Genomic DNA, 12,080 nt, shown 5'->3' with positions numbered 1-12,080 from the left:
GAATAATACTCACATTAATAGCCTCCCTCACCATGGCTTTGAGAGCAATTCTGCTGCGTGCTTTTTTGCCTGCGATGGGAACAGCCATGTTTTCTGGCCCGAGCCTGACTGGGTCAATAATAAGAGGAAGGGGAGGCAAAATGCTACAGCAACAAGAAAAATTTTAGTTGTCTTACACTCAACATAGAACTGCTGAGGACTCCATCCTGCGACAGCTTTTCTCTTCTAACCGTTCGTGGCAAGTCCCAGGGGGAAATTAGGGGTGATGCTAATGCCGAGTGTGGCCAGCCCTCTTGTAAGCCAACCATGCTGCAGCCTGGGGCAAGGTGGGCTTGCACAAAGGATATCCCCTTTCTTCCCCAAAAAACTGGCTAAGAGATACAGCAGAAAGAAACGTTTCATTCTTTCCCCAGATGAGAAGGCCAAAGGGCTTGCCCAAGGCAGCAGGAGCAGCCAGGGACGAGGTCAGCCATGGCCCTTACCAGTGCCACTCAGTACTCTCTTTTCCACTGTTCTCTCCAACTGGCAACTTCAGACAGAGGTTAAGTCCTCCCCTCTTCCCCCTTTCTAATTACACAATTTACTCCTTTTCTAGCTGTAATCAGCTCCCATTTATACAGCCCTGAGAGATCACAGGATAATCACCATGGGGAATAATCCTATGATTTCCCTTGCTGTCTCTGCAGGATGCTGAGGTCCCTCCAGTACAAGCAGGCGAGGGGAGGATGTCAAACATCTTCCTCAGGGACTCTACAGGATTAGGCCAAAAAAAAACCCCATCAAACAGAGCCTGTCTTCCAGTCACCACCATGGTATGAACTCACAGCACTCCCTTGGTGTCAAGCACAGCCACACCACAGTGAGACCACTGTTCCACCCAGTCCCTGGTGAAAGCAGTGGCTTTTCAGCAACCTCCCTGATTTTGTGGGATCTTCCTTCTTTTACACCCCCTTTCTTCTTTTTTATTTTTTTTTTGTTGTTGAGACTCTTTCCTTTTGCTGTGGAGTGCAGGCCCTCCCCAGTTCCCCACAGAAATTTTTAAGAAATGCATTGCAGGAATTGGGGCCTCTTATCCAGCTCTTCACAGGCAGGAATAAGGACAGGTCCTGCTCAGGAAAGTTTGTGACCTTTGTGTCAGGCAGAAAACAGCATGAGGGAGAGATAAGTTGAGAAAATGTGTCCTGATGGAAGGGCACCTCAGACCTCCTCTAACAGCTTCGGCCATGCTGCAGTGAAAAGCAAAGGTGAAAATCTGTAATCACGGTAAGAAGGGCAGAGCTACAGCTTTAACAAAATTCAGCAGTGCCACCTGGATCTTCTCAGGTGAAGTTCTGAAAGGACCAGGACTGCAGGATGAAGACCCCCACACACCAGTATAGCTTGGCCATGTTCAGCTGGGAAAGTAATTAAGCATCCTTCCAGTTAATTCCTTTGCAAACCACGAGAGGGAAACTGAGTACAATCATATCAAGTTTCTGTCAGCTGGAGTTGTGATCCCGTTTCATCATGTCCGGAGGACAGCTCAACTGCCCTTCCACCAAAGTCACTTATTGAGAGAGGAAACATTATGTGCTTTAAAAAACATTAACTTCAGGGAGAAAAACCTTTTTTTCTTTTCTAGAGGTCAGGTGCTGTTCAACACGCAGCCAAGCTGCACGCTGGACCGAGGCAGAGCTTGGCAGAAAGGATCCCAGCAATGCCACTGCTCTTGGCACGTTTGCATGAGTATCACCCAAAAGAAAACTGAGCCATGAGCCCAGACTGATGCAAAGTGGGCAGCTGAGATACTTATCACCTCGGCCGTCTGATTGCTGAGCTGTCACAGTGCTCAAGCACTTAGCCCATGCCCGGCGGCGAAGCACTGTGGCTATGGGGCTGACCCACATCCCACCCGTCCCTGCAGGACCCTCCATTGCAGCCGTACAGCAACCGCTTCAGCCTGAACCCTGCTGTGTGCTGAGCACACCCAAGGCACAGCTGTCATGTCCCATGGCAGGGCGGCACAGCTGGGCAGCCGCTGCCCACTTTGCTCTCGGAGCCCTTCGCCATCACGTATTACATACTAGCTTCACAGTTTCTTTTGATTCATTTATGACTGCTGTCCCTTCGGCCCCAGTGGTACCTAATCCTTATTACCGTTAGAAGAGAAAAAATAAGTCTTGCTAATCTTGTTTATTTACCAAAAAAAAGACCCACAAAATCCTGTTTCCTTAAAGCAGCAAAGGCAAAAGGAGCAGGGAAAATCTCCACAGCTGCTACTCAGTGAGCTTTGAGCCCAGAAATATTGCACATCTGCTTCCTTCCTCAATGGGTTTGGTGTGTCCCTCTCCACATATCTCCTTGCCCCCAGTTGGAAATCAAGATGCCTCTCCTCGAGGGCAGAGACCTCCGCACTGTGCCAAGCCACATGCCGTGGCTTGCAGCCATGAGGTGGAGAAGAGACTGGTGGCCCAGAGATAGGAGGAGGACATGGCAGCAAGGAAGCAGGAAGAGGGGTAGCCTCCAGGTAGTGCAACAACCTCCACCAGAGACAAAGCCCTGGGCTTTCTCCTTCACGTTGTTGCTGCATCCAGCACTAATCACGGTCTCTGTCACTAATTTGACATTAAGCAGCTGATTCTTCTTCAGGCTCATGGCACTGGCTGAAGAGTACCTGGAAGCAGAGGCTCACCCACCAACCTGGTTTAGCATCGCTCACCTACAAATCGATGTCAGCTCCCAATCTGAGAAAATCATCAGCAACGCGAGTGCTTCAGCTGTTTCTTATTCCATGGGACTGCTTTCAAGAGCCAGCCCTTCATTCAGAGGAAGGCTGTCCCCATAGGTACTTCCCCCCTGCACCACCTTTGCTTCTAATTTTTTTTTTTTTCCAAAATGTTTTTAACATGCATGAGTCTGACGCAGCAACCCAAAATATTTCATTCGATGCAAGCAAAATGTTCTATTTTGTTTGCAAGCTAATTAGCCAGTCTTATCTCCCTTACCTTATAAACACAGCAAACCAACAACACACACCCTGCAAACATTAAAAAGCCTGTTTTAGGAAACGTCAGAGTCAAAGCTGTGTTGGCGCGTCCAAAAACACATCCCTTGTTTCTTAAGGGGAGGAGGGGAGACCAAAATTGCTTCCCAAATTCAGCTTGATTTTGCAAATAGGTTGCCCTGTGGAGGTCCATTTTTTCAAGAAAATTTACAATCAGTTGCGCTTTTCCTTGCCAAGCTCAGACTTTTACAGAGCCCTCGGAAAACTGCATAAACAAATCCAAGGGCAGATCTCAGCCTTGTGGACCAGGGACAGCCCCTGATTCTGTTGAGGTCCTCATCAACCACCCAGCACCCCACCAGAATTATCTGGGGCTGCGTTCAGGGGTGCTGCTCATGGGTAGAAATACACCTTTATGCAAGTCCAGCTGCAGGACCAGGACTGGAATAAACAGGATTGCAACCATCTTCCCATAACAGCTACCTCCATGATCTGTATGATCTATAGAGAAACACCCACCATAGTAATTCTGGGTGTGAAAAACAGAATATATATGAACATATATATACACACACTTACTTTCTAAGCAGTTAATCTCGTAAGCACCCTCTACCACATTTAAAAATATTTGCTTATCAGCTTGCATGACTGAGAAAGACTTCTCTGCAAATGGGTTTTTCTCCAGGGCAGGAGAAATTGCTTCCCTCCCTGCTGCCTGAGCTCCACAGAAACCGAGTGCTGGCTCTCTTGTGAGAACAGTTTGGCCCCTGCATATGATTTTTGTGATTTTATACAACCTCTAATGGCCAGGAACGAGGCTGGTTGGCACCAGAGGTGGTGTCTACACTGAGACTTGGGTATGAGGAAACTGGCTTGATGGGTGGTGGAGGTACATCTCTTATAAGACACCTTCTGAAGCATGCACAGTCGTAAAACACTAAAACAATATGATGGTGGGCAGACCATCATATTGCTCAGCTAATAAGGGATGTGCCACCCCTAACCATGTGTGACCACTCTCCCCAGCTGCTTTGGCTTTACTTAAAGAAGTCCTTCCTCTGGCAGGAGGCAAAATGTTATTCTCTCTGCCCCTGATTAAATCTCAATAGAAAAAAAAAATCTGGCACCTATAAGTAATGGCTCAAGACAAAGGAAACATCATTTCATTGGGGCAATTAGTGCAGTCTAATTAAACCCGAGACTTCTGATCACGCTCTGCTGATTAAGTGGGTTACAGACGCTCTGGATTATATTAATGAAATGAATCAGTTAATTACATGACAATCAATAAGAAGCAAAAAGTAGGAAAAGCAATTTGCCTTTAAATGACCATCTAAATTTGTCAACAAGATACATGTTTGTAAGTGTTAAGGGAAGGGGCAGACATGACAGATCTCTTAGGCACTAAGATAAGGATTTCTGATAGCTGCAATTTATGAAAAGCAGAGAACGTACAGCATCTCCCTAAAAAAAAAAATGTATTTTTTAATAATAGTTTACAAAACAAGCAGGACACCAGTGAACTCAGCTACTGGGGAAAAAACAAAACCGAAAACAACACCTTTAAAAACTTAGCGCTTTAATAAACTGAAAGTCTTAGTTTGGAGTTGTGACCTAAAATGGTCAGCATTGCTTTGAAGCAGAGACATTGTGGTCTTGAATGATTATCTGACTTAGAGCTCCCATCCAAATTGAAAACCTTGGTGAAGTGGGAGCTGGAAAATGACATTGTTAAAGAGGCAATTTTTGCCCTGAAAAGCTTCCAGCCTGAATGGAAGGACTTTATAAATAAAGGGGAAAAACTATTTTGTGAAAAATACAGAAATATCTGTTGTTCTCATTTTGCAGGGTTCAAAACAGGCAAACCGTGAGGGATTTTCAGCATTTGTAATGAGTGCTTTTAATAGTTGTGGGTTTTTTTAAAAAAAAAAACCAACAACAACAACAACCAAAAAACATTATTACCAAGATGGCTATTGAGAATTTCTCCTCTCTGAAAGCAGGCTTTTCAGGCAAGCTAAAAAGCAATAACATTTTCAAGAAAAAAAAGTCACTGAAAATGTCATAAAAAATGAAATGCTGACAAGCCAACAATCTTCCCAGCCTTCAAAAAGGGATTGGGTATTTTATTTTTACTTTCTGCTTTATGATTTTGGCTGGCTGGATAATGCAGAATTAGGAAGGTGACTTTTCCTTCTTCCAGAGATGCAGACCTGAGGACCAGAAAGATGATTCTTATCCCAAACTATGCCAGCAATTACAGACTCATTTAGGTGAGGAGGGACCTCTGGAGGTCGCTGGTCCAACCCCCGTGCCTCCAAGCAGGGCCAGCTTCAAAGATTAAATCAGTTTTCTCTAGGCTTTGTCTGGTTGAGCTCTTGAAGACCTCTGAGGATGGATGCTGCTGCACCTTCATCCCAGTCACAGAGATTTCCACCCAAGTTTTAAGCCTCCAGGTTCAGTGCCCTGGTGAAAAATGTCTTAATGCCCTCATTGCCCTGGGATTGTCATGGAAGAAATCCAGGAGGGTTGGCATACACAGTGGCACTTACAGTCAAAGGGGAAAGAACCTCAAAAAGAAAGAGGTGTGTGCCAGAGCTTTTCGAAACCTTCAGGCTCTGTCCACAGCCTTCAGTAGGGACATGAGTAATCGAGTGTGACTGCTGCTCTCCAAACCAGCCTCATCCAAACCAGCCATGCTGTGGACGCTCAGCCCCACCACAAGCCAGCCTCCATGCTGTGCTCCAAAAACTGTGATACCTGGTTTGTCATTCTTGTCTGTTCCCCTCTGTCCCCTTTCAGTCTGCCAGCAATTGCATTTCTGGGGCACAGGGCTATTTATGAGTCTCTGCAGCAATAAAACACAAAAGAAGAACGTCAGTGCCACTACCTGGCCTGCCAGGTGAGGAATTTGCTTGCCGTTTGTAGGCAATCATTTGCCATCTTGCACAGGAAGCAGATCAAGGTACTGGGGACTTTCAGCTCTAAAAACCACTAGAAAAAAAATGACACTGCCAGGAAGCAGAGGAGAGCGGATTTTGCAGTGAGACGGCTCGGCTGTCCCAGCAGCAGGTTTACTGAAACTAAGAGCTGTGGGCTCCTGGAATTGCTTTCTCAAAGTCTCTCCAGCCGGCTGCTGAGGCAGAGCCTGCAGAGAGTGGAGGCAAATACCTTTCATCTTTTTTAAGCTTTATTTCCAAAGGAAGCAGGATTATGCTGCCGTTCTCTTTTTTCCCCTCTAATAAACTTTTAAATACTTTGGCTGCTTGCATCAGATTTTCACAGGGGGACCAGACGTGCAGTTCTGAGAGATCTGGAGTAAACAGGCAGCTGGAGAGAGAGATAGGAACTCCGCTGGTGCAAAATGCTTCTCGCGACAGTCCCACCAGAGCATGAAACATCTCATCTACTGGGCACTGCAGAGTCCAAGCAGAGCTCGGCCTCCAGGAATAATTCCATGGGAAGTGGGCTGCACCGGTGCAGCCTGTCTGTCTCCCAAGTAAGTTGTCCTGCTTTGCAGCAGGTTTTGCAGTTTGATCTGAGCAACGCTTGTGTGCTAGCAGCAATAAAGAGTTCATTTCTAGCATGGAAGGAGGGTGTGCTCAGGGCTTCTGTAGTCCTGAGCTGCTGGAGCCACTCCATGTGCAGCTGCTGAAGAGCTCTGCTGCATCCTGGGGTGTATCATCAGGCATAAGCCTTGAGCTGCATCAAGGCATCCCTCCTCTCTACACAGTTGCAATACCCTGCCCAGTTTTGGATACCTGGTCTCAATGTTCCAGGAGATGAGAAGACCGACCAGCGTTATCAGAGCCCTTGAAAATAGGAAGCACAAAAGGAGACTGAAAAGGCTGCGATTGTTTTACTCTCGGAAAAGGGAAATACGAGAGCAATCTGCAAATTTGCAACAAATCCTTGTGAAGAAGAGAGTCTTCTCTGTCATCACAACAGGTAGGAAAGCAAGTGATAGGTTTCAGTTGCACTCCAAGAGGGTATGGGTTAGAAATTAAGGAAGAGCCTTGCCAAGAAGAAAAATAATCCTGTCTGGACAGGGATGGCATTCCACCTCTGCGGTTTTTAAGAGCAAGCAATACACCCTTCAGCTGGGTTTATACTTTGGGTGGCAGTGACCCCTAACCTCCCTCCCGAACTAATTCTATTTGGTCCATCGAGGAAGAGCCACTGTCACTGAGGAGACACCAGCAGATTAATGCACTGTCTGAAATAGATGGGCAGGTACAAACCTTAAAGAGAGGATGATGTTATTGTCAACTTTCCTGGTGTGCTTGGTGCTGCACAAAGCCCCAGAGGACATCTACCTGCCCCGTGGCTCTGGACAGGAAGGATGCTACAAATTCCAGATTTTCATTCATGCCTGAATTTCCTATCTATATTCCAGGAAAACCTTGGGGCTTTCCTCTATGCCACAACTAAACTACACTGAATTAGCGTTTTAAAAGCTCTGCTGAATCTGTATTCGGTAAGAACAATGTGACTGTTGCTAATTTAAACTTGGCCAAACCACTATATCACTGTATAGCGGAGAATTTCAGTCTGGATCTGGACTTTGCCATTTCTGTCCAGGACAGTTGACTGTGGAGTAAATCAGCACTTTCAGTCTGAATTGTAAAAATGCACTCACATAGGAAGCACATATAACACAGACCAAAAATCTCCCTGCTCGCCAGAGCAAATAGGCTACTGCGCGTGTCCATACTGTATGTGCAGTGCATATGGATGCATGTGCTGGACACTACCAGTGCCGCTCTGAACACTGGGAAGAAGGCTTTTCCCTTTTAAAGGCAGCCCAGTAACTTGTTCTTTTTGGAGAGTCTGTTGAAGGCAGGAGAACCCTAAGACAGCTGATCGTGCCACACACAGTCTAACCAGCAAACCTGGCACGTTTGTGTGCAGAAAAGGGAAAAAAAACTTGATCACAACTTGCCTTTAACTTAACCAAGACTGCCTTGATCTCATGAAACCCAGAGTGCTTGGAGTACAGAGGCACAAGTTCAAAGAGACAGCAAGAAGTTAATCTGAAAGCAAAAAGTGCTCTTCAGGATGGCGAGAAGAAGTAATTAGAAAACACAGCTATTCCAGAGCTTCAATAAATGACATCAAGGCAGCCATTACACACTCATTAAAGCATGAGGGTCCTCCACTCTTGTCAATCAAGAACAAAAACAATACTGTAGACACATGGGCCAGACTGCAAAGGCGGGAGCTGGTAGGGCTCCTTGCCACCCGGGTCGAGCAGGCAAAGGCAGCTACATCGACATCCACTGTGCTCCATGAGCTCCATGGAGCTCCGTAAGCTTCAGCTTTCTGTAGGCTATGTCCTATTTTGGTGTTACCCATCCAAAATGCACTGACTCTTTAGTTCAGCATTTTAATTATTATTTGTTTTCACCTTCAAAAACTCTAGCCTGGCCCACTCTGGTCCTGGGAAGCCTGGTGACAATTCAAAGGGCACTTACACTTTCATATCTCCCAGCCCTAGGCAAATGTAATGTTGGATTCAGGATCCTGTTGTTTCAAAACTGCAGATGCAGAAGGAGGTTCCCTTCTGCGTAATTCTTCCATCTCTAGCTTCTCGTCTGTAAAACACAGCTAATCATTGCATGGCTTTTGTTCCTTAGGCTGTAAGCTCTTTGGAGCTGTTCAAGGATACCGCACGTGAGGAGCCCCTCCATCAGACAAGCAGAAAATGACTTGCATGAGCTGAATGCAGGCAAGGTTGGCAGTGAGTGGTGACGTCTTTACCAGGAAAACTGGTTCACCCAAAACCAAGAGGAAGCCGTTTCCCTCCAGCAAGCAGCATCGGTATGCACCATATAGATCCAGAGCTAGTGTTTGTCCCATGGGCATTTCACCACCTCCCTTTCAACATTCTCTCTCTACTCCTGTCCGTAGCAGCATGACATTCAGACACTGCTCCCTGACTCGGGCTTCTTGCGTCCTACAGCCAGGCCTGAATCCCACATGGTGGTGAAAGCAAACCCGAAACTCTGCCAGATGTGTGCCCAGCTGCGCTGAGCGCACAAGCTGCGGTCCTCCGCTCGCTGCCTCTGGCCGAAGGAGCAGGCAGAGGTTGTGGTCTCTGGCTGGCTGCTGTGGGGCCGGAAGGGAATGGATGCGCTGAGCAGCGCAGCAGGTCCCTTCTGCGACCAACCAGCTCCTCCTCTTGCCTTCTCCCCCCAAGCCCAGGAGGCACCAGTGAATTATGCAGTGTGATGCGCTCCTGATCCTCGAGGGCTCTGAGAATTGCCTGGACACTGAGCTGGCTCCGCCAGAGTTCGGAAGATGCCGGCGCGACTGTGCTATACCCTGCTGCACGCTGCTGTCAGCTCTGCTTGCAGACAGATCTCTGTAAGCCTCCCGAGCTGCTGTGGGCCGGGGACTGCCGGCAACAGCAGGAGCCCTTTCCCCTTCTGAAGCAATGATCCCTCCTAAACCTGAAGCGATTGCATTAATCAGTTTGCCTCGTAAGTAGGCCATGCTGAATGTGTTTGAGCTGGGCTGATAAAATGGGGAGAGGAAGAAGTGCAAGGAGATTAGAAAGGAATCGTGCTTAATTTGGGAACGTCTCTGAAGATTTATTCCAAAAGCATGAAAGCCATAGAGAACGCTCCTGCCCAGAGATTAAAGATGCTCTGACTCACATCTCTGAGGCCTGACAATAGCTTATTCAGGAGAGCTGCCTGCAGCCACCAGACAGAGGAGACAGCTTCCCAAAGCATTTCAATTTTCAAGAGAGAAAAAAATAAAAAGACTAGACTTCATTAGTTTCACCAATAACATGAGATGTGTGTCGGTCCCCATCTCTCTTAAAAGCTGGTCTTTGCACCTTTCATATGCCTAAGAGAAAACACCAGCAGCTGTTGGTTGACAGCTTCTGAATTGCCACTTTCTGGTGTTTCCTATTGGCTTCAACCTCCAAACAAAGCAGAAGCCAGTGGAAGGCCCTTGCATCAGGGGGAATGCAGCAACCATCACCCCTTGGCCTGCTGTGGTCCTTCATGTCTTTTTCTTCCACAGAAGTGTAATCTAGGGGCTAAAGGGTGTTCAGCTGTTTTATCATGTTGCCTCTTCCAGGCCACCTGGTTCTCCCTGCTGGCACGTCCATCTTCTGTGAGCACCAATGACCGCTGAGCGCGTGTCCCCATTCTGCAGTCCCATGGATGGCCCATGAGGCACTGGGTGCGTGGACGGCGCCAGGATCTCAGCATCTTTCTCCAAAAGCTCATGATGGCCCGACTGTCCATGTCAACTCCAGGTGAGGCGTCTGAAGGAAAGAAGGTGGCACTTGGCAAGAGGATGTAGGAATTGGTCTTGCATTTTCCTGCTTTGCTCCTCTCATCAGTGGCAGAGGGGAAGGGGATGGTGAGGTTTGAGAGAGATGGGATAGCAAGTATAGGGAATAGTGGGAGTGCTGCCAGCAGACTGCCCTTTGGGAGTACTGGTGTAACTGAGCCTTGGGGATGAGCAACAGGACAGCACCAGGGCATTGGAAAGAAGGAATGAGAGTCAACGCTTGACTGATATGCGCACAACTTGACACCACATCTTACAACTATGTAAACACAGCCCTGTGTTTTTACTCCCAAGGACATTCTGGTAGATAACTTGGCGAAGAGTTTGTGGCTGATGCTATTGCCATCACACCACCAAGGTGAAGGCTGACGTGGGGTACACAAACTGGGAGGTGAAAGCTCTTGTCTAGGTGAGGCCAAGCTGCTGCTGCAGAGGGTGCTGGCAGCAGGATCCCTTTGCACAGGGACCCTGTATGGGACTGCACACCAGCAGTTCTAGGGGACAGGGGGACCAGAGGGCAGGAAAGCAGCCATGGCACTGCGTTGCCGACATGTCAGAGGTTCCCCTGCATCGCTGTGCAGCAGATTGTCTTCAATACATTACAGATGGTCCTTTCTGAGCAGCTACCACTGCTGCTTCTTGTTCTCTTCTCCCAGAGAGCTGGAGGCAGAGACAAGCTCAGCCTTGTAAGGGACTCTGCAGAGTTTGTTTTGATCTTCGTGCTGATGGGAAGGACAGCAGAGCCTGCTGAACAGAAAAGGCTGGTACCAGCTCTAGGCATCCAGGTAATTGTACTCCTCTCCCATCCATCATCCCAGGTACGGCAGGCTCAGTTGCCAGACCTAATGCCCTTTATGCCATTTGTTTCATGGAACCGGCTTGAAATTGATTTTGAAACACAAGCAAGAGGCTGTATCAATTTTCCCCATGGAGGTGTGACAGCATGTCTGCTTTCTGCCAGGTTAGATTATTTTTGTTCTCTGCTGTATGTGTGTGTGTTCCCCTGGCTCTTCACTGAGACAGGTAGAAAAGATCCCATATTTCCCAAGCTGGGCTGGTGGGAGAGAGGAGATGACTGATAACGTGACGTAGTGAAATGACAACCACCCCTGCACTTCACTCTGTGTCCATCTCCTGCACCCTCACTGGCTTTGTTTGCCAGGGGAAGGGTTCAAGGAAGAGATCTGAGGCAGATCCATTCTATGCAGCTCAGTCAGCCCTTTCCAGATCACGGAATCCATCTGCCAAGCCATGGCAGGAAACTGAGTTTAAGGCTAAGGCATGAGGTTTCCTCACCTGTGACAAGGGGACCTCATCCAAAGGCACCCTCAGATTTGTAAGCAGTGCAAGGTCATAAGACTGCTTTTCGAGGTCTTTTTTTGAGAGTGAAGCTTTAGAATTTGTCTCTCTAACTAGAACCTGTAGCACTAAGAACATACAAGAGGTGCCAGCCATGCCCCATGTCCCCCTGCTCTTCTGCAGCCGTGCAGCAAGATTACGATCGTCTGACTGGAGGTCGAGTTCCAGAGAGGATCCAAAATCAGAAAGAGAGTGATTTTATTTTATTTTATTTTTTCAGATTGCTTTCGTTTAAGTATTAACAGAGCAATCAAGATTTCCCCCATTCTTAAGCAGAAATCTTATAACACCGTCTGATCTTGAAGATTCCTGTTAACAGCACAGTGTCATTCAGCAAATGCAGCTGCCAGATCTGGTCCAGTGGCAGTTTGAGACACTGCCAGCTGGTGCAGACCTGGGGTGAAGGTAGTCCTCTCAGCCCCAGCCA

Source organism: Tauraco erythrolophus, chromosome 10 (genome assembly GCF_009769465.1).
Source record: "Tauraco erythrolophus isolate bTauEry1 chromosome 10, bTauEry1.pri, whole genome shotgun sequence".
Lineage (NCBI taxonomy): Eukaryota > Metazoa > Chordata > Aves > Musophagiformes > Musophagidae > Tauraco > Tauraco erythrolophus.
Note: the sequence above shows the minus strand (reverse complement) of the source record.